General features: G+C 42.6%; 1 protein-coding gene across 1 annotated transcript in view; it reads right to left on the reverse strand.

The window, feature by feature from the left end:
* Positions 1 to 21,931, reverse strand: part of LOC108647437 (cleavage stimulation factor subunit 3-like) — a 59,853-nt gene extending 37,922 nt beyond the window's left edge. The window contains exon 1 of the mRNA XM_031900516.1: positions 21,896 to 21,931. The gene's annotated coding sequence lies outside the window, so the exon portion shown is untranslated. The remainder of the gene's footprint in view (positions 1 to 21,895) is intronic.
* Between the last annotated feature and the right edge of the window lie 1,710 nt (positions 21,932 to 23,641).

Genomic DNA, 23,641 nt, shown 5'->3' on the forward strand with positions numbered 1-23,641 from the left:
ACTTTGAAGGCTATTCTGGGTTTCATGCCTTTCCATATGAAGTTATTCAGTTGTGTTTGTAATAATTTGATGTATCGTGGCGGGAGCCGTATTTGCACTGTTCGGAATAGATATAGTATTCTCGGTAGTGCGTTCATTTTTGCTGCTACTATTCTGCCTAACCAAGATATATTTTGTGTTTTCCATTTTTGGTAATCCGATTGGAGTGTTTTTTGTAGAGTGAGATAATTTAATTTATAGAGGTTTTTTGGGTTTTTTGTTAGTTTAACTCCTAAATAGGTGATGTAAGTCTCTCTCCAGTCATATATGTAATCTTGTTGTAATGATTGTAAGTCCCCTTGTGGTATATTTATGGGTAGAGCTTGGGTTTTGCTAGAGTTAATTTTATACCATGAGACTTGATATAAGTCCTTTAATTCTTTAGTTAGATTAGGTAATGAGGTCTGGGGATTTGTGAGGGTAAGTACTATGTCATCAGCAAATAGTCCTATTGTTTGTGGTCCGTTCGTTGTTGGTATTCCTTTTATGTTTGCGTTCTGTCTGATTTTTGTGGCTAATGGTTCTACCATCAATGCGAATATGAGTGGGGAAAGTGGGCAGCCCTGTCTTGTTCCATTTGTGATGTTGAAGGCATTCGACAGGATTCCTGAAGCATTTACCTTGGCTGTGGGAAATGAGTATAATGCTTTCTGTGCCACGAGAAACATTAAGAAGGCAGCGGGAGCTTAGGGAGATTAATGCGTGGCTGAGAGATTGGTGCAGGGAGGAGGGCTTTGGGTTTCTCCAGAACTGGGCTGATTTCTCAATCGGCTACAAGCTCTTTGCCAGGGATGGGCTGCACCTCAATGATGATGGGGCAGCTGCTTTGGGGGAAAAGATGGCTAGCGGGTTGGAGGAGATTTTAAACTAGGAGTGGGGGGGGGGGGTGCAGTGGGAAATTCTGTGGTAGACAGGATAGATGAGGTAGTGGGCATAGTAAGGGAAAATGGGGGAGGAGACTTGCTTCGGGATACTGATAATGGCAGGGAGGCCCATAAGTTGTTTACACGTCATTCTCACGCCGGAACCAGTATTAAATGTATGTTTACCAATGCAAGGAGTCTGACTGGTAAAATGGGAGAGCTGGAGGTACTGGCGTTGGAGCGGAAATATGATGTGATTGGAGTTGCTGAAACTTGGTTGAATGAGTCTCATGACTGGGCTGTTAATATTGGGGGGTATACATTGTTTCGGAGAGACAGGGGCAATAGAAAAGGAGGAGGAGTGTGTCTGTTCATTAAGCAGGAATTAAAAGCAAATATTAAGGAGGAAGTGATGGGGTTAACAGAGGGAGCTGAATCCTTATGGGTTGAGCTTCTCACAGATAGTAAAGAATCTACCAAACTAATTGTAGGGGTATGCTATAGACCCCCTAATGTAAGCGAAGAGGAGGAGGCCCAGCTTCTGTTGCAAATTGAAAAGGCTGCTAGTTTGGGGCAAGTGATAATAATGGGGGATTTTAATTACCCTGATATTGACTAGGACAATAGTACTGCCAGGACAGTAAATGGGAACAAGTTTATAAACTTGCTGCATGACAACTTTATGTCACAAGTTGTTGAGGAGCCAACCAGGAACCATGCTATACTAGATCTAGTGATCTCTAATGACCCAGAATGTATAGCAAATGTGCAAGTGGTTGAACCCCTGGGTAATAGTGATCATAATGTTATTTCATTTGATGTTTGGTGCAGGAAACAAATTTACACGGGGGCAACAAAGACAATGAATTTTAGGAAGGCAAATTTTAGCTCCTTAAGGGCAGCGCTTCAGGGCATAGATTGGGGCATTATGTTTTCTGATAAAAACACAGAGCAGAAATGGTTGTCATTTAAAATGATATTAAATCATTACTGTTCTCAATTTATTCCATTAATAAGAAAAAGTAGAAGTGTTAAGAATCAACCTATGTGGCTTAACTCTGAGGTAAAGAAGTTAATAGGGAAAAAAAGGAAAGCTTTTAAGAAATATAAGTCAGAGGGGACAGTAGATACATTTAATGATTATAAACACTATAACAAATGTTGTAAAACAGCAATCCGGAAGGCAAAGATAGAAAATGAGGAGCGCATCGCGGCCGAGGCCAAGACTAACCCCAAAAAGTTTTTTAAGTATATTAATAGTAAAAAGATGCAGGTTGAGGGTGTGGCCCCATTGAGTTATAATAACAATATGGTTACAGCGGATACAGAAAAGGCAGATGTGCTTAACCAGTTCTTTTCTTCTGTGTATACAGTAGAGGAGCCAGTGGGCCAAGTCCCACCCAATAGCTTCACTGTTGCCTCAGCTCCAACTACACAGTGGTTGGCACAGGATATGGTGCTTAAAGGGTTACACACGATAAATGTAAACAAGGCACCTGGGCCAGATGGAATACACCCCCGGGTACTGAGAGAGCTAGGGGCAGAATTGCAGTGGCCCTTGTTTCTGATATTCTCAGACTCTCTTTCATCAGGTATGGTACCTAGGGATTGGAAGAAGGCGAATGTCATTCCCATATTTAAAAAGGGAGTAAGATCTCAGCCTGGCAATTATAGGCCTGTAAGTTTGACATCCTTGGTGGGCTTGGAAGGCTTGTTAAGGGATCACATTCAAAATTATGTAGTGGAGAATGCCATTATGAGCAGTAATCAGCATGGCTTTATGAAGGACAGGTCATGTCAGACCAATTTAATTGCTTTTTATGATGAGGTAAGTAAGAAGCTGGACAGTGGGGATGCAGTAGATATAATCTATTTGGATTTTGCCAAAGCATTTGATACCGTTCCCCACAAACGACTGCTTTCTAAGCTAAGGTCTATTGGTCTTAGTGAAGTCGTTTGCACATGGATAGAAAACTGGCTACAGGATCGGGTACAGAGGGTGGTTGTTAATGGTACATTCTCTACTTGGAGTAAGGTTCTCAGTGGGGTCCCTCAGGGTTCTGTACTGGGTCCACTTTTGTTTAATTTGTTCATAAATGACTTGGGGGAGGGTATTATGAGTAATGTATCAGTGTTTGCAGATGACACAAAACTCTGCAGACCAGTCAATTTTATCCAGGATGTGACATCCCTGCAGCAGGATCTTGACCAACTGGCAATCTGGGCGGCTAAGTGGCAGATGAGATTTAATGTGGATAAATGTAAGGTCATGCACCTGGGATGTAAAAATATGCAAGCCCCGTATACCCTTAATGGGACTGCACTAGGCAAATCCCTAATGGAGAAGGACCTTGGAGTCCTTGTAGATAATAAACTTGGCTGTAGCAAGCAATGCCAGGCAGCAGCTGCAAGGGCAAACAAGGTTTTGAGCTGTATTAAAAGGGGTATAGATTCACGGGAGGAGGGGGTTATTCTTCCCCTTTACAGAGCGCTGGTAAGGCCCCATCTAGAATATGCTGTTCAGTTTTGGTCTCCAGTGCTCAAACGGGACATTATTGAGTTAGAGAAGGTCCAGAGAAGGGCAACTAAGCTGGTAAAGGGTATGGAAAGTCTCAGTTATGAAGAAAGACTGGCCAAGTTGGGTCTGTTTACACTGGAGAAGAGGCGCTTAAGAGGTGACATGATAACTATGTATAAATATATAAAGGGATCATATAATAACCTTTCTAATGTTTTATTTACCAGTAGGTCCTTCCAACGGACACGAGGGCACCCACTTCGTTTAGAAGAAGGGAGGTTCCATTTAAACATTCGGAAAGGATTTTTTTACAGTGAGAGCTGTGAAGTTCTGGAATTCCCTCCCCGAATCAGTCGTGCTGGCTGATACATTATATAACTTTAAGAAGGGGCTGGATGGATTCTTAGCAAGTGAGGGAATACAGGGTTATGGGAGATAGCTCTTAGTACTAGTTGATCCAGGGACTGGTCCGATTGCCATCTTGGAGTCAGGAAGGAATTTTTTCCCCTCTGCGGCAAATTAGAGAGGCTTCAGATGGGGTTTTTTGCCTTCCTCTGGATCAACTAGTAGTTAGGCAGGTTATATATAGGCATTATGGTTGAACTTGATGGACGTATGTCTTTTTTCAACCCAACTTACTATGTTACTATGTTACTATGTTGTATCGCTTTAATATAGGTTTTTCCTAGTTGGAATTTCTTTAGTGTTTGTTCCATATATTCCCAGTGGACCCTGTCGAATGCCTTCTCTGCATCTAGTGAGAGAAGGAGAGATGGATATTTTTGATTTTTAATTATATGTAAAAGATTGTGTAGTTTTCCTGTATTCTCTGGTGCTTGACGTTGTGTGACGAAGCCGACTTGATCGTTATTGATTAGTGAGGGTAAGACCCTATTTAACCTTTGTGCTAATATTTTGGAGTATAATTTAAGATCCGTGTTAAGTAGGGCTATTGGTCTGAAGTTTTGACAGCTATCTGTCATTTTGCCTGGTTTGGGTATAGTTGTGATGTGGGCTTGGAGAAATTCTGGGTTAATTTTCCCTGTGTCCATTATGTTTTGGAATATTTTTTGGAGATGTGGTATAAGTAGTGTTTTATATGTTTTTTAACAGATATTTGTAAAGCCATCTGGGCCTGGAGCTTTTCCTAATTTAAGTAGTTTTATTGCTTGTTCTACTTCTTCTTGAGTTATTGGTGCGTTAAGGCAGTGTTTTTCAACTTTTTTTGGGCAAAGGCACACTTGTTTCATGAAAAAAATCACGAGGCACACCACCATTAGAAAATGTTAAAAAATTTAACTCTGTGCCCAGCAGCAGTGCCCCCCTAGTACACTGGTGCCCAGCAGCAGTGCCCCCCTAGTACATTGGTGCCAAGAGCAGTGCCCCCCTAGTACATTGGTGCCCAGCAGCAGTGCCCCCCTAGTACATTGGTGCCAAGAGCGGTGCCCCCCTAGTACATTGGTGCCCAGCAGCAGTGCCCCCCTAGTACATTGGTGCCAAGAGCCAGCCCCCCTAGTACATTGGTGCCCAGCAGCAGTGCCCCCCAGTACATTGGTGCCAAGAGCCAGCCCCCCTAGTACATTGGTGCCCAGCAGCAGTGCCCCCATAAGTCAGTGTGCCCCGTGGCCCCCCCTAATACATTGGTGCCCAGCAGCATTTTACTCTTCGGCGGCTTCAGCAGCATCTTCCCCTCACGCGCGCCGCCTCTGCACTTCTGCCTACACGCGACCGCACACAGGCCCTTTTATAACGTTGCGCCCCGTGCGTACTGACGTCACCCGTACACACGGGGCGCAACCAATGACAGGGCCCGGATTTTTTTTTGAAAGTAAAAATTGCGCCCCTGCCTACGGCGCACCAGGCAACATCTCGGAACAGTGGTTGAAAAACGCTGCGTTAAGGAATTCTTTTTGTGCAGTACTAGGATGAGGTAAGCATAAGGAATCAAGATATTGTTCTATTTGTGCTTTAGTGGGTTTGGGTTCTTTGTCTTGGTTTTTCAAGTTATAGAGTGAGGTATAGTATGTTGCAAATTTGTTTGCTATTTGAACTGGGTCTGTAATTTTGGTATTGTTTTGTTTTAGGTATGGTATTCTTGCTTGGGCTTGTCTAGCCCTCAGTTTAGATGCTAAGATCCTATTTGCTTTGTTACTTTGAGTATAATAGAATTGTTTTAATAATTTTAATCTATATTCCGTTTTGGCTAGCATTATTTGTGTTAATTCTTTTCTATCTTTTTGTATCTGCTGTTCAAGTTGTTTTGTGGGTTTATTCTGATATTCATGTTCTGCTTGCTTTATGTTTCGTTCTAGGCTGTTTTGCCTCTTTTCTCTCTGGTTTCGTATTCCTTTTGCTATGGCTATTATGTGTCCTCGTAAGGTTGCTTTATGTGCTAGCCATACCATTTGGGGATCTGGTATTGTGTTTGTGTTTTGTTGAAAGTAGTCTGTTATAGCTGTTTTAAGTTGTAGTTGAATACCTGATCTTGATAATATGGAATCATTGATCCAAGGTGTTAAATGTTGTGTGGGTTTTGTTGTATTTAATTCTATGCCTGTCGGTGCATGATCTGACCAGTTTTGTACACCGATCCATGTTTTTTGTATTAGTGTCATGGCTTGGCGGTCTGCAAATATGTAATCTATTCTTGAAGACATAGAGTGTCTGGGTGAATAAAAAGTATATTCTCTTTCTTGGGGGTGTCTGGCTCTCCATGTATCTACTAGGGCTAGATTGTGGAACAGATCTAGCAGTTTTCATTTGTTGTTTGGTAGTGTTTATTTTAATTGTTCTGTATATATCTAGCTGTGGATCCATTATACTGTTGAAGTCTCCTGCCACGATACATCTCCCTTTTCTGTGCTCCATCAGATTCGTTAACGTTTTAGTTAAATATTGTAGTTGGTTATCGTTCGGAGCATATATATTTATTAGTGTGTAGTACTGATTTTCTATTGAACATATTAGCATTAGGTATCTACCCAAGGGGTCTGCAAACAATTGGTGCTTTTGAAATATTGTTTTGGCATTAATTAATATTGAGACACCTTTAGATTTAGTTTTAGAGTAGGCATGAAAGTTATGTGGATATCTTTTATTCATGAAGTTGGGATGGTTAGATCTTTTAAAATGTGTCTCTTGGTAAAATAAAATATCTGCCTCGGCTTTAAAGGCCTCATGTAGTGCTAAATTTCTTTTTTGTGGGGTGTTTAAGCCCCTAACGTTTAAGGAGTAAATACCATGATGGCATTTAGTTGTTTGCTTCCCCTTGAGTAGTGGCATATACATTACATTTAGTTTGTTATAGACATTGACCTGGTGTGTAGAAATAAACCATATATATATAGCATATAAACTATAAACTTTGTTTAGTAACTTGATAACATAAACAACCATAGTAACAATAGCTCAAATATAAATCAGCAAGACAGTAGTTAACGATTGTAAACAGGGGTTATATAGCTACTGTCTTGTGGCGCAGGATCGTATTTGGCTTTTCTGCGCCTGTAAGAAGTGTCCAAGTGCTGGATTGCAGTAGGACTTGGGGGTGGGGGGTGGGGGGGGGGGGGGGATTTTCTTTAGCTTATCAGTAGAAGCAAAAAAAAAAGGGAATGTCAAGTTAGTTGTGCTTTGAGCCAGTTTTCGGTATTTTCGGTTGTTTGTTTTCTTTTTGAGTGGATTTTGAGAAGGAATTAACGTGAATGATTTGTGATTTATGTTTCTTGCCATTCTCTGGCAATTTTCCGTGGGGATGGAGCGTTGGGGGAGGTACGTCTTGGTGACGTTCTGTTTGGTTCTAAGCCCCATTTATGTAGGGATTTTTCGGCCTCCTCTGGTGTGTTGAATATCTGTGGACCTCCGTTTTTGTATCATAATTAACTTGATCGGAAATCCCCATCTGTATGGGATTTTCTTCTCTCTTAGTTTAGCTGTTACTTCCGCGAATGCTCTCCTTTTGGCCAATGTGGCCTGGGAGAGATCTGTGTAGATTTGTAAGTCCGCGTATTTAGACGGCCAGTTTTCCTTCTTACGGGCTGTTTGTAGCAGCTTCTCCTTGATTTTGAAAAAGTGGATTTTTGCTAACACATCTCTTGGGGCTGTTTCGGGTGCTGCCCTGGGTTTTGGGACCCGTGGATTCTGTCTATAGTGATTTCAGTTTCAGTTGCTTCTGGTAATATTGCTTGCATTAGGCCTCCAGTTCTTGGGGTTGAACCGACTCTGGAACCCCTCTTAGTTTTAAGTTGTTCCTCCAGGATCGGTCTTCCAAGTCTGCAACTTTATTGCTTAAGCGTTCTAATTCAGCTTCCATATGAGCCTGAGTGTTGTCTGCTAGCTCATTATGTGCTTGAGCATATTCGCCCATTTTCGTTTCCATGTGAGCGGTGCGTTCTCCCAATTCTTGTACTTTTCTCCTTATATCCCGAGAAAGTTGTTTAATGTCCGCTTGTAGCGTGTGTTTTAGGTCTAGGATCGTCTGTTTGATATCCTCTTTTTGGAACAGCTCGTGAGAGGATGCTATAGTTTTTCCTTGTCTTTCTCCTTGCGGTTCTGAAATAGCGTCCGCTTGTGGTAGTGGATGAGTTTGTGTTTGTGGAGTGAAGTATGCCGTCACTTGTTGGGGAGATTTTTTGTTTTGTTGTTTTGGTCCCATTTTGGCTTGGAGGTGGTTAGCAAATTATATTAGTTGTGTGCTGCTTTATCTTGATATTTTTCCACTCGTTATCTGGCTGTGCTGCACAGGGTTAATATATCACATTTTCATATTAGTTGATGGATTTTTTTGCCCCTTCTAGAGTTCTCCAGCTTTAAAATGTGTTGATTTTGTTTTGGGTCTTTGTTGGCTGGAGTCTGAGTGAGTTTGTGTTTAGTGGCTCACTGGGGGTTAATCTTCCGTGCCAGCCTGTAAATAGTTGTGAGTGCTGTTAAGTTGTAGTTTCCACGGGAGGGCTTGCTATATTATTTGTTATAATGCAGGTGAGGGGTATATATAATGTCTTTTGTACCTCCTCTTGTGCTTTTTCCCCTTGCTGGTAATGTATTGCGGGGAACCGCGCTTCTGGTGGGGCCTCCGGCGGGTGCCGCGACTACTTTAGTCCCCGGCTTCCGTCTCTTTAGTAGGCCGCGATTGGTGCTGTGTGACGGAATCGGCTGGAGAGCTTGTTGTGGCCCCAATCTGTGCCCTAGAGTCCTCCCAACCCTCCGGACACTGTCTCGGAGCTTAGTTGCCCTCGGTTCAAGCAAATGAAGGGGACCTGATTCAGGTACCCTGGAGCGCTCTCTAATGTGTGTCCACCTCGCGCTGAGTCGGCCACGCCCCCCCCCCCCTGCAGATTGGTACTTTGATGTATAAAGGACTCTTTACCCATGTTGGATTTGTCAGAATGTGTACTTTCCAAAAATATATGGTTTTCTGGGGGTCTCTGTATATTTAGGGGGTGTTACGGAACATAATACTTGGTCAGGGGGCTCTGTATGCAAAAGCTGATTTGGCAGGCGAGAAATCCATATGCGCTATTTTTATTTTGGGGTCAGTACATACCACAGACTTTGGTATATCTATCTCTTTACCCATGTTGGATTTGTCAGAATGTGTACTTTCCAAAAATATATGGTTTCCTGTTTTTTTCTGCACAGTTAGGGGGTCTTACGGCACATAATAAACGATCATTGGGCTTTTTTTGCAGAAATTGAGTTGGCAGCTGAGAGAATTCCTATGCACTATTTTCATTTGGGTGCCTCTGTACACCTCATACTTTGGTAAATCTTTGCATATTGGGCATCAAACTGTTCAGTAGACCACTGACATTCATATTTAGGGTGATGTGTCATTATACATAAGAAATGTTTTAAGATAAATATGGCAAATTGCAACAATTTTAGGCTTTATGGTTGAACTTGATGGACGTATGTCTTTTTTCAACCCAACTTACTATGTTACTATGTACTATGTTTTTTCATTAAAGTCATAAAAAACATTAACTTTAGGAAAGCTTTCCAGATTGGTACTTTGGTGCAGAAAGTCTTCGTTACCCATGTTGGATTTGTCAGAATGTGTACGTTTCAAAAATATATGGTTTTTTAGGGGTCATGCTACTACCCTCATAAAACTGCCATGTGTTGGAATTAGGTTAGGTAAGCCATAAAATTAGTGTGCACAAGGTATATTTGGGGGGTCTCTAAGTGCCATGTGCTTTGATAAAACTGTGTACAGAGGGCATCAAACTGTTCAGTAGACCTCTGGGGTTCATATTTAGGGGTTTTAGCTTGGTACCTAATGCTATGTGGGAGTTAAGATGCTGCAAAGTGGAAGCTTTGAGAGGATTTTTGGAAATGTTATCAAAATTGCCAACTTTAGGAAAGCTTTGTGGCTTGGTACTTTGGAGTAGAAAGACATGGGTACCCATTTTAGATTCGGGAGAATGTGTACTTTCCAAAAATATATTACTTTCTGGGGTGAATGTACTTTTTACTAGCGTTATCTCACATATAATGATGTAAATGTGTTGATTTTGCAGAAGCTGAAATGACAAATGATAGATCATATGGGGGTATGTTCACATTGGGGCCCCTACATGCCACATACTTAGGTAAACCTATACATATTTGGTATCAAACTGTTCAGTGGACCCCTGGTGTTCAAATTCAGGGTGTTTTATCTTGGTACCTAATGATATGTGGGAGATAAGATGCTGGAAACTGGAAGCTTTGAGAGGATTTTTGGAAATGTTATCAAAATTGCCAACTTTAGGAAAGCTTTGCGGCTTGGTACTTTGGAGTAGAAAGACATGGGTACCCATTTTAGATTCGAGGGAATGTGTACTTTCCAAAAATATATAACTTTCTTGGGGGAATGTACTTTTTACTAGTGTTATCCCACATATAATGATGTAAATGTGTTGATTTTGCAGAAGCTGAAATGACAGAAATGATAGATCGTATGGGCGTATGTTCACATTGGGGCCCCTACATGCCACATACTTAGGTAAACCTATGCATATTGGGCATTAAACTGTTCAGTCGACCCCTGGTGTTCATATTTAGGGTGTTTTATCTGGTTACTTTATGACCTGTAGGAGATAAGATACTATAGACTGGAAGCTTTGAAGCGATTTTTAAAAAATTTCACAAATTTTGATAAAAACCAATAACTTTAGGAAAGCATTGCTAGAGTAGAGTAGACAGTCCGTTCTACCTATTCTGGATTCCCCAGAATCTGTTCTTTCTAAAAATGTATAATTTTCTGGGATGAATCTTCTGTTAGTGGAATTTTTGGCCTTGAAATCCAAAGTATGCAGCTTTCTGAAGCAGTGCTTTGGAAATTTGGTAGTGTACTGCAGGGAGTTTTTGACCTATACAAGTGAGAAATCTCCATAAAACTATATATATTTGGTATTGGCACATTCAGAAGACATGGGACTTTCCAAATCTGTTGTATTTTTATGCATAAAATAATTTTTGTTTCTGGTGTATGTGTTTATATTATGGAAAATATTATTTTTTAGACATTTAGAAGCCTATGTCTTGTTACAGAATTGGAATTACACAAAAATTCCACCATGTTGTCCTGAAAAAAACAATATATTGTTTTCCTGGGTAAACTAAAAGTCCCCCAAGGAAAGGCCCTTAAAATAAAACAGTGCAAAATGTTCAAAAACTGTCTGGCAGTAGAAGTTCCGCTTTGTCCAAAATGGCTGGCAGTGAAAGGGTTAAAGGTGCAACAGCTAAGATGAAAAACAGTTGTATATGAAAAAATAAATGGATCTTATCCACTAAGGCTCATGTCCCTTTGAGCGGGTGATTTCCCCCCACAACAAATAGCAAAAAGAGAAATGTTTATTTACATAGCACTATAAGCACATAGGACTAATGTGTATTAATATTATTACTTAATACCAAATTTGCCCTGAAAAATGGAAAAGATTTCTTACAAATTGCAAAATAACACTTTGCTTGCAAATGTACAGTGAGGAAGTATAACGAAACATTTGAGAAATCTGTCCCTCAGCACATCAAGGAAACATGGACATTTATTTTTTTTTACGCAGCTGTCGAGTTGTAACTGCAGAAGTGCTTGCTGAACTATCTGCACTATCTTTAGTACCAGAGCGTGTTGGCATTACTCGACTGGCTTCTAGAACACTTAGCAAGTTTTTGTTAATTTCCTGTTGTGAATTACTTATGTTCTCTAAAATGGCATTTTGTTTTTCTAACAAAACAATCATGCAGATTTAACATAGCTGCCTTGTATGAGGCTTGTCGTGCCTGACTGTCGTTGTAAGCTGTTGTGGCAACACACAAATCTAGGTGTACAATGTGCATTTTTTTCATCAGAGACTTTTCATCAGAATGAGTGACTTGTGGAACCGATTTTTTTTAGCTTCCATTATTTGGGTGGGAAGATGAGATATTGGTGTTTTTGCCTTATGTGTAACAAGTGGTTGTTGGGGACATTCAGAGGGGTCATCATCAGAAAAAAGAGCAACATCACTTAAAAATTCACCAGATTCACTGTCTTGCACTATCATCAGCACTAAACATTATTTTTTCCATTTCAGGAGCCTGTTGGTGTTGCCTGCGGAGCTGACTTGATGACTGTCCAGACCATGGGCGTCCACAGAAGGGGGCAAGAGGGGGCACTTGCCCCCCCCTGGAAAAGTAGCAAAAAAAACAAAAACCTTACTCCGTTTCTGCAGTCCCCTCAAGCCCGTTTTTGCTGTGCTCCGATTGGATCTTTCTTCTTGTGGATTCTCCAATCAGAGCACAGCTTCCTTGACAGACAGTAAAATTGACCAATCAGAGCACACATGCACACAGGGATCGGGAGATTTTGCAAACTGGAAACAGAAATAAAGACTGAAAAGAAGAATCTGCCCCTGTAACTTTACCTAAGAACCAACTCTCAACTTTTGCTGCAGTTTTCATCCCACAGGTACTATACACAGGCACTATACCCAGGTACTATACACAGGCACTATACCCAGGCACTATACACAGGCACTATACCCAGGTACTATACACAGGCACTATACCCAGGCACTATACCCAGGCACTATACCCAGGCACTATACACAGGCACTATACCCAGGCACTATACCCAGGCACTATACCCAGGCACTATACCCAGGTACTATACCCAGGTACTATACAGTTCTAAAGAATCACTAGCTGACATTAAATTGTTTTTTACCTGACCTGACATCTATAATAATATATAATCTATCCCCTACCCTAACAGATGGAGGGTAAGTTAACTCTTTCCCTCTGAAAAAGCTCATTGTGTGTTTATATATGTGTTGTTGTTTTTTGCACTTACTATTTTTTTTTTTTGTCATTGTTTTGTTCATTTATAGTAAGTTACAGTGGGGCCAATGTTGTGTATCAGTGCCAGTGTTATAGTGCCAGGGCCTGAATATCTGCCATCTGTACCCACTGCTTCTCACTGTATATAATGTGCTGGGTTTGTAAATACAGACTGCGTCTCACTGTATATAATGGGGAGTCAGTACCCACTACCTTTCTTGCTATAAAACTAACATAAACACATCTAAAGGGGTGGTTCACTTTTAAGTTAACCTTTAGTATGTTATAAAATGGCCTATTCCTAGCAACTTTGCAATTGGTCTTCCTAATTAATTTTTTTGAATAATTTGCCTTTCTCTTCTGCCTCTATACAGATTTCAAATGGGGGCCAAAAAATATTGCTCTGTGAGGCTACAATTTTATTATTATTATAATTTTGTATTACTTATTTTTCCAAGTAGGCCCCTTAACTATTCATATTCCCATCTCTTGTTTAAATCACTACCTGGTTGCTAGGGTAAATAAGACCCTAGCAACCAGATAGCTGCTGAAATACCAAATGGAGAGCTGCTGAACAAAAAGCTAAATAACTGAAAAACCATTAAAAATAAAAGTGAATTCGAATGCGAACTACCCCTTTAAGCTAACTGATCACAAACACAAATGTTTGCAGATCCCCTAACAGAAGTGCGCGTATGAATACTTTTACTACTAATACTAAACATTTTAGGGTAAAAAAAAAAAAGCACCCCCACCCGCACTTTTGTACAGTATCCCTGGAAGTCAGTGGGAACGGCAAGAGGTAGTTTGGAGGTTAACTTTTTACGTCAGCAGCGAATCCACTAAGTGTCACATTAGCTGTAGGTCAGTCTGTGTATGGGCCATATTTAGCCTCCCCTAGTATCATCCTGCAAAAAAAAAAAAAAAAAATATATATATATATATATATTTATCTGTTGCAGGATGATGCTAGCTTACTTGCCCCCCCTTGGAAAATTTTCTGCGGACGCCCATGGAGCCAAGTAGAGTAATGCTGCCGGGTCTGTACATGGTATTACACAAAGCTCCCCTGTATTTCTGGCCTGTCTGGTATTATATAAATAAAAATGTGGGGCTTGGAATAAGTGCAGGTAAAAAGAATAAAAGGTGGTGTCTGGATTATTTTTTAAATTCTGTAAAATGACATCATTAGATTTTTACTTTTCATATTTGGAACTTATATGGGTGCACAGCTTACAAATCTCTGCAGCGAGTTTGACAGATTAGGGGAGGTCCCAAAATGCATCATTCTAATTGAGCTCTATATAAACCCAATAACAGCCATGCTACAGACATCCTTAAAGGGATACTGCCATGATTTTTATGGGGTACTTTTTATTTCTAAATTACACTGTTTTTATAGCAAATAATTCACTCTGCCATTTAACATTTTATTCTTGAACCAACAAATGTATTTGTAGCTGTAATATTGGTGTGTAGCCGCCATCTCAGTGCATTGTGCCTGAGTCTGAGCTTTCAGAAGGAGCCAGCGCTACACATTAGAACTGCTTTCAGCTAACCTATTGTTTCTCCTACTCCCATGTAACTGGAGGAGTCCCAAGCCAGACTTGGATTTCTTATTATTGAGTGCTAAAAACTCCCCTTGACTAACATTTCGTTAGCCATTTAAAGGGGACCCCTCACCCAGATATAAAAAGCTGTACAATAAAAGTACTTTTCAAATTAAACATGAAAGCCAAATTATGATTTTTTATTAACACATCCATACAAATTATAACTTCATTAATAAATGCCAGATGTCAATCATACATTGTATGCCCCGCCTCTTAGGTACTGTAGATGTCAGGTGACAAAAAACAATTTAATTTCAGCTAGTGGGTCAGTCTTTAGAACATATACAGTATAGTACCTGTGTATAGTACCTGTGGGATGAAAACTGCAGCAAAAGTTCAAAGTTGGTTCTTGGGTAAAGTTTACAGCCTGCAGATTCTTCTTTTTTTAGTCTTCAATTCTGCACTTGCCTCCAGTTTGCAAAATCTCCCGATCCCTGTCTGCATCTGCGCCTTGATTGGTCAAAAGATCAGAGCACAGCTAATTTCTGCAGAACCCGGAGAAGATTTGCAGGGCAGTGCAGAAACGGAGCCAGGTTTTTTTTTTTTTTTTTTAAGGTGCCAATGAAGGTTTGGGGAGGCTTAAGGTGGCCACACACGTGGCGATCTGACGATGTTTCGTGCGACCATCGGTCAGATCCGCCACACACCGTCAGGGCTGAAACAGCAGATAAGGAGGTAGAAACAATAGGATTTCTACCTCCTTGTGCCGATTCAGTCCTGCCGGCAGATTTTGGTCAGGCGCCCGATCAAAATTTTCTAACCTGGTCAATCGGCGAGTCGGCCGATATCAGCAGCTTCCTGTGATATCGGTCGACTCGCCGACATGCCATACACGCACCGAATATCGTACGAAACGAGGTTTCGTACGATAGTATCGGTGCGTGTATGGCCAGCTTTACCCTCTAGCCTTATTGAAAATCTGCCTATGCTTGTTATAGTAGGAACCTTGTTTCCATTGCCTTCATACTGATATGGCTATGTAGCCACAGCCATAGTGCCGCCCATTACGGCCCCAGTTCTACATCCCATGAATACACACGGACCCCTCTCCCCAGCAACACTGGTGCCTATAGGCAAAAGTCAGAAGTTAAAGAGACAGTAAGTAACTGTGCATGGGGCCGCTGCCAGAGGGGGATATACACATATACATATAAATACACACAGGCAGAGTTACTATATGGCACACAGAGCTGTGCCTCGGCTTCTCTCCGCCTGCGCTTTCTCTGATGCCCGATGCCTAGTTGCCCTTTTTCACGCCAATATCTGCCCCATGTATCTGCACCCAGGCCGACGCAGTGCCAGTGTGTTTTTTAAAATGAAAAAATCCAGTGCCCGATACAGAGCAAAGCATGGCGAGGAGAAAAACTGGGTCTGACTGGGGGCCAAGACATTGGGGCACTAGTCTGGTGGGCCCTGGCCCTCGTGGGGGGACCGGTTTGGGGAAAAGGTTTTTCATTTGCCAAGATACACAGTGGCACAGGGGGGTGAGGGTTTAGCAATGGAAATGATGGGAAGTAGTTAAAATAATCAAATTAAGTTATTCCGCTAAGGGGCCGCATCCTTATATGCCTCCATGGCACTCTATAGGTTAATTCCCCTTTGCAGCTCTAGAGACATAAAATACCTCAGGTTCCCCTCAGTTCTACATTAACAGAAACCTTATTTATTATTATTATTTATTCCCAGTTATTTATATAGCGCCGACACATTTCCGCTGTGTTTTACAGAGATTATTCATCATTCACATCTGTTCCTGCCCAGAGAAGCTTACAATCTAAGGTCCCTATCACATTCACACACACTACGGTCATTATGCCTGTATGTTTTTCGGAAGCCTGATTGGTTGAATGATTATTCAATAAAACAATGAGTTTTATTATTCAATAAAACAATTAATGGTTAAATTCCCAGCACAATGCCACTGCCGGTATCATAACAGCATGAAATTGTGCCCTGGGTATAAGATCGCCTGCGGTTTTTAATAAACTGATTTTGGCCCCTTGGCAACCTCTGCTAAATATGTAATGACTGGCACACTGGCAGCTAAAAATACATTCATGTATATGGGTCTCACCTACTCACCGGGGGCACATTCTCCTTCTAAGAGCCAACGTGTCGCCCTCTGTGAGGGATCAGCTATGGCCTCTTCTTTCATTTAAATAGAAGGAAATATCAGCTCATAGAAGGGGAAATTGTTCCCCACTAGCGACACTAATTGTCTTACCTCCTACCCCGTCCGGTGAACCTCTTCTTTAAAAAGGGCACCATCCCAAGGTACTACTCTTCTGCTGAGTGGGCCACCGCCATCTTGTTCCTGGCTGTCGGGTGTCCTCTTTCCAGGGCACAATCACGGGCAATACAGAACATATGCCATGTGTGAACTCAAGCAGGAGACAACTGGGAGCCAGGGAGAAGATGGTGGTTGTCCCCTTCATTGCAGGTGTCCGACTCCCTGGAATAAGATACATGCCCAGGTGGCTGAGCAGTATAGTGAGAACCAGTGAGCCCAAACTGGCCATGTAGGGACGGTACTTACTGCTCTTACACCAAGCGATGGAACCAAATGGGCCACAGCCCTATCCACTGATTAGATATTATATAGGGTGCATTGCCAGTGTGTGTGGCCATTGTCAATGACCAATGTGTAGCACACTATTATGTGTAGGAGATAGCTCCCAGCACTATTTCTACACACAAGCACCCATCCCAGTAGAACGTTTCTATGCCCAGAAAGAGATATTGCCGTGTCGAGAACCTGAAACACCACAACATCAGCACCCCCACCCACATACCATTTATTTCTAATGACTGACAGATGTCTTTGTAAAGGACATGTATGACTACAATAATAATGTTAGAAGCTCCCTGTTAGCCCACTCTACAGTCTAGGTTGGTGATTTTCTGAAATCTGCCCACCTTTGAGGTCCAAAATATGGTCAGGTCCCCATTAAATGGAAGACATTGCTGTATGGGTCATTCCCTCATAATTCCCAGACTATCTAGAACAGCAAGTGAGTGTTCATTTCAGTTCTTACCCTAAGTGACCGTCAAACTGGGCTTCCAGGAGTATCTACAGTAGATGAGCAACTAGATATTCTACCCACATCTCACCTTCAGACAGGTCTTCTCCAGCCAGGGCCATATATTTTATATAGGCACCCAAGGTGCATATACAGAAAAAAATGCAATATTTAAAAATCCCTGTGCCTGCCACACTTTTGGATAAATACGGAACCATTCATCTCATTTATTCATTCATGGTGGGTTTATGGAGGTGGAGGGTAAGTAGCCCTCTCCTATGTGCCCTGCATATGTGCCGAATGCATAGGTGAGGGGGCGGGAGGGACCAGGACTGCACCTAGGACCCAGTTGGCACCCCCAGCATTGCCCCCAGTCACTACTCAGTGCCACAGCTCCAACTAACATTCTCCATAGTTTGCATCAGGATTGCTAAGTATTATTTGTTGACCACTAGAGGTGCTGTTTCATGGGAAAACTTCAGCTACAGATCTTGCATTCAATGCAGACGCCCTGCAACTTGCGTGTTTTACAAGTGCCCCTAAACTGTCAAGTAATCACTTTGTTCTGTGTCAGTGTGTAAAACCCAAAGTGTTGAAACAGCGGTACAGAACCAACCTGTAGCCAATCAGAGCATTGGAATAGTGAGGATACAAATGGTAACAGAGTCAAATACAATACAAAGCGCCACTGTGTTGAAACCAATGGAAAATGTCCCATAAACAAAAAGGAGAATAATTCCCCTCTTAACTCTCTGAATAATTTGAGTCAATATATTCTACATTGACATTAACTCTTTCCACTTATCACCTTTATCAATGAAAGCAAGATCTGATAGGATGGGCCGAGCCAGTTCTGCCAGTGGCACCAATCATTGCCTATGGGAAACGGACTAATCCATTCAAACAGTTGTGCTCAGACCTGCCTGGCTCTAATAGCCAATGTGGCTAACCAGTGGAATTGTAAGTGGCCAAAGATGACTACTGCCCATTGAGAAAAAAAACCCCACACCCCCCCAGGAAATTCCTTTCTGCCCTACCCCAAAACCAACCTTGTCTCTCCATTCTGGGCAGAGGCTGATATGGGAATTACAGGCAGCAGCAGGACAAACAGAGCCATTAGTGCCGGCTCTTATCATTGTATCTGTGAGTCTCTTAAATAAATCAGGTGCCAGAATATACAATACACAAGCAAAGCAAAGCAAAGGGGGGGGCACAAGCCCCTATATGTGTATTTATATTGCCATTCTTTAGGTTTAGGAGCCAATAGGAATAAAGCGGCCAATTCCGATAAGTTTATTCTCTCACTGAATAATGCCTGCTATATATAAAGAATAGATCCCATCAATAAAGCCCTATAGGCCCCTCCTGGGGGGGTTCTGCTCTGCAATGGGTTTTAGCATGGAAGGTCCCACAGCACAGACACTGCGCACAGAAGACGCTACACATATAGTGAATAGGCCCCATATATACAGCCTAGGGACAGGCATTCTCATCATATAAGGGACTATTCTATTGGGCCAATACTCACACTGGCACCCTGCACATAGCCACTCATACCCTGCACTGGCACATACTGTATATATTCAGTAAATATGCTAAATGACAACTTTTTATTTCAGGCGGTTCAAGAACCCACTAGGAATGACGCTATTTTGGACCTGGTGATTTCTAATAATAATGAACTTATCTCTAACATTTGTGTGGGTGAGCATTTGGGGAACAGTGATCACAACATGGTCTCCTTTGAGATAATGCTGCAGAGACAGCGCTATAAGGGAGTAACTAAAACACTCAATTTTAGACGTGCAGACTTTGCCAGTATAAGGGCATCTCTGCAATGTGTCAACTGGGAAAGGCTTTTCATGGGGTTAGACACAGAAGGAAAATGGAACATCTTTAAAACAGTGCTTTGTAGGTATACGCAACAGTATATCCCCCTAGTAAGCAAGGAGAGGCATCGCAAAGCAAAACCTTTATGGCTGAATAAAAGTGTTATTGTCGAGGTTGGTAAGAAAAAACGTGCTTTTAGGGCATTCAAGTTAGCTGGGACAGCAGAAACTTTCATCAGGTACAAGGAAGCAAATAAAGCATGCAAAAAAGCTATCAGGCAAGCTAAAATAGAGATGGAAAGGGATATTGCTGCTAGGAGTAAAAAGAATCCAAAATTATTTTTTAATTATGTGAATAGTAAAAAAATGAAGCAAGAAGGGGTGGGAACTTTATTATCACGGGGGGGTACGTTGGTTGATGAAAACGGGGAAAAAGCTGAAATTTTGAACTCTTATTTTTCATCTGTCTATACATCTGAGGAGCCAGATAATGAAGGCTTCCCTTGTAATATGCCCAGTTCTAGTAATTTAGCTACTGACGCATGGGTCACTCGGGAGGAAATTCAAAAGAGACTTGAACATGTAAAGGTAAACAAAGGTCCAGGGCCGGATGGGATTCATCCCAGGGTATTAAATGAGCTGAGCGCTGTGATTGCCAAACCTCTTCACTTAATTTTTCAGGATTCATTGAGGTCTGGCATGGTGCCAAGAGACTGGCGGATTGCTAATGTGGTGCCGTTATTTAAAAAGGGATCCCGTTCTCAGCCTGAAAACTATAGGCCTGTTAGTCTGACATCAGTAGTAGGAAAACTTTTGGAAGGGGTAATAAGGGATAGGGTACTTGAATACATTGCAGTTCACAATACTATTAGTTTGTGCCAGCATGGTTTTATGCGTAACAGATCTTGCCAGACTAATTTAGTTGCCTTTTATGAGGAGGTGAGTAGGAACCTTGATGCTGGAATGGCAGTTGATGTCATCTACTTGGACTTTGCTAAAGCGTTTGATACAGTACCTCACAGAAGGTTAATGATCAAATTAAGGAATATTGGCCTAGAACATAATATTTGTAATTGGATAGAGAACTGGCTGAAGGATAGAGTACAAAGAGTGGTTGTAAATGGAACATTTTCTAATTGGACCAGTGTGGTTAGTGGAGTACCGCAGGGGTCAGTCCTTGGGCCTTTGCTGTTTAACTTGTTTATTAATGACCTGGAGGTGGGCATAGACAGTATTGTTTCTATTTTTGCTGATGACACAAAATTGTGCAAAACTATAAGTTCCATGCAGGATGCTGCCGCTTTGCAGAGCGATTTGACAAAATTAGATAACTGGGCAGCAAACTGGAAAATGAGGTTCAATGTTGATAAGTGCAAAGTTATGCACTTTGGTAGAAATAATATAAACGCAAACTATCTACTGAATGGTAGTGTGTTGGGGGTTTCCTTAATGGAGAAGGATCTAGGGGTTTTTGTTGATAACAAGTTGTCTAATTCCAGGCAGTGTCATTCTGTGGCTACTAAAGCAAATAAAGTGCTGTCTTGTATAAAAAAGGGCATTGACTCAAGGGATGAGAACATAATTTTGCCCCTTTATAGGTCCCTGGTAAGGCCTCACCTTGAGTATGCAGTGCAGTTTTGGGCTCCAGTCCTTAAGAAGGATATTAATGAGCTGGAGAGAGTGCAGAGACGTGCAACTAAACTGGTTAAGGGGATGGAAGATTTAAACTATGAGGTTAGACTGTCGAGGTTGGGGTTGTTTTCTCTGGAAAAGAGGCGCTTGCGAGGGGACATGATTACTCTGTACAAGTACATTAGAGGGGATTATAGGCAGTTGGGGGATGTTCTTTTTTCCCATAAAAACAATCAACGCACCAGAGGTCACCCCTTTAGATTAGAGGAACGGAGCTTCCATTTGAAGCAGCGTAGGTGGTTTTTCACGGTGAGGGCAGTGAGGTTATGGAATGCCCTTCCTAGTGATGTGGTAATGGCAGATTCTGTTAATGCCTTTAAGAGGGGCCTGGATGAGTTCTTGATCAATCAGAATATCCAAGGCTATTGTGATACTAATATCTACAGTTAGTACTAGTGGTTGTATTTATAGTTTATGTATGTGAGTATAGATTGGTAGGTGTGGGTTAGGTGTGCTGGGTTTACTTGGATGGGTTGAACTTGATGGACACAGGTCTTTTTTCAACCCTATGTAACTATGTAACTATGTAACTATGTAACACATAATGGCAATTTTAACTCTGTATGTGCAGTTTGACTTTTAACCCCATCAGTGCTGTGCAGTGGTTACACATGCTTGCAAATAAATGCCTACTAAGAAGGTACAACACAGTGGTGCCAGGGCTGGCATACAATAAGGGCACAGTGCAGGCACAACCCCCAAGCTTGCATCATTCAATTCAGATCTGCCCAATCTGTGTCTAATTGCCAGCTGCTGTTGTACTACAATTCCCAGCATCCCCCATCAGCCTATGGTGGGAGTTGTGGTTTAACATCAGGAGGTAGCACACCATTGGGGATAAGGAGACAAAAGCATTTGGTGGGAGAAACAGAAGCCCCTGGATGGGGGTAGAGGGGCAGCAGCCAGGCTAAGGGGGGGTAACTGGGATATGCCTGTATCGGTGTATGGGGCAGATAGGGGAATCCTGCAATATGACAAGACTACACAGGTACATTAGGGCCCCCATTAGTGCCAGTCTTACCTTCCATGGCCCGTACGGGCATCTGCAGAGCTGCCATCACAGCTACAAAGAGGAGCAGCGATGCCCACCTTGCCCATGGCATTGCAGCTGTCGGGCACCCCTGCCAGCCTCTGCCTATGCACCCAATGCACCGCCCCTCATCTCCCACAGTCCCCGCCGGAGCCATCAGTGGGGGGATCGCACATCTACCCCAGGGGATCCAACCCCTCTGGGTCACAGCTCCGGAACGTTGCGACTCATTGGCAGTCAGGTTGCCGGCCCCCCGGGAGATCCTCCGCTGCAGCGTTAGGGGCACATACTGCCGGCTTGGCACTGGCTCAGGTGGGGACAGGTCGGCCCAGGTAGGGTTGGCTTGGCCGGCTGGAGGTGGGATCGATCGCTCACCGTTTGCTGTTGCTTTGGGGATGAAACTGTCATTGCAGCCTAGAGACGGCTTTTCATTGAGAAAGGGATCACGTCGCAGGCAGGAAAATGTGAGGACACCGAACGTCTGGGGAAGGGAGACACCTAGTGGCGGAATAGTGCAAGTGCATAGCCGGGCGCAATAGGGTAGCGGAATGCAAATATTAGAACAGATGTGAATCTATAGGAGCGTAAAGGGTCATGGGAGTCTATAGGAGCGTAAAGGGTCATGGGAGTCTATAGGAGCGTAAAGGGTCATGGGAGTCTATAGGAGCGTAAAGGGTCATGGGAGTCTATAGGAGCGCAGAGGTTCATGGGAGTCTATAGGAGCGTAAAGGGTCATGGGAGTCTATAGGAGCGCAGAGGTTCATGGGAGTCTATAGGAGCGTAAAGGGTCATGGGAGTCTATAGGAGCGTAAAGGGCCATGGGAGTCTATAGGAGCGTAAAGGGTCATGGGAGTCTATAGGAGCGTAAAGGGTCATGGGAGACTATAGGAGCGTAAAGGGTCATGGGAGTCTATAGGAGCGCAGAGGTTCATGGGAGTCTATAGGAGCGTAAAGGGTCATGGGAGTCTATAGGAGCGTAATGGGTCATGGGAGTCTATAGGAGCGTAAAGGGTCATGGGAGTCTATAGGAGCGTAAAGGGTCATGGGAGTCTATAGGAGCGTAAAGGGTCATGGGAGTCTATAGGAGCGTAAAGGGTCATGGGAGACTATAGGAGCGTAAAGGGTCATGGGAGTCTATAGGAGCGTAAAGGGTCATGGGAGTCTATAGGAGCGTAAAGGGTCATGGGAGTCTATAGGAGCGCAAAGGGTCATGGGAGTCTATAGGAGCGTAATGGGTCATGGGAGTCTATAGGAGCGTAGAAATTCCTGTTAATCTATAGGAGCGTAGAGGGTCATGGGAGTCTATAGGAGCGTAGAGATTCTTGTTAATCTATAGGAGCGTAGCGGGTCATGGGAGTTTATAGGAGTGTAGAGGGTCATGGGAGTCTATTGGAGTGTAAAGGGTCATGGGAGTCTATAGGAGTGTAGAGGATCATGGGAGTCTATAGAAGAGCAGAGGGTCATGAGAGTCTAGAGGAGCCCAGAGGTTCATGGGAGTCTATAGGAGCGCAGAGGGTCATGGGAGACTATAGGAGCATAGAGATTCATGGGAGTCTATAGGAGCGTAGAGGTTCATACACATCCCTGCCCCAAAGAACAACCTGATGCTGTCTCACTTGTGTTACTGATGTTGATGCTGGCAATTCCCACTCACATACACCTGTATGTAACTCTGCGCTGTTGCAAAGCTATAATGCCAGTCTGGGTGAGTTCCTGACTCTCCTAACTGCCCCTTTA

The sequence above is a fragment of the Xenopus tropicalis genome, chromosome 4, assembly GCF_000004195.4.
Source record: "Xenopus tropicalis strain Nigerian chromosome 4, UCB_Xtro_10.0, whole genome shotgun sequence".
Lineage (NCBI taxonomy): Eukaryota > Metazoa > Chordata > Amphibia > Anura > Pipidae > Xenopus > Xenopus tropicalis.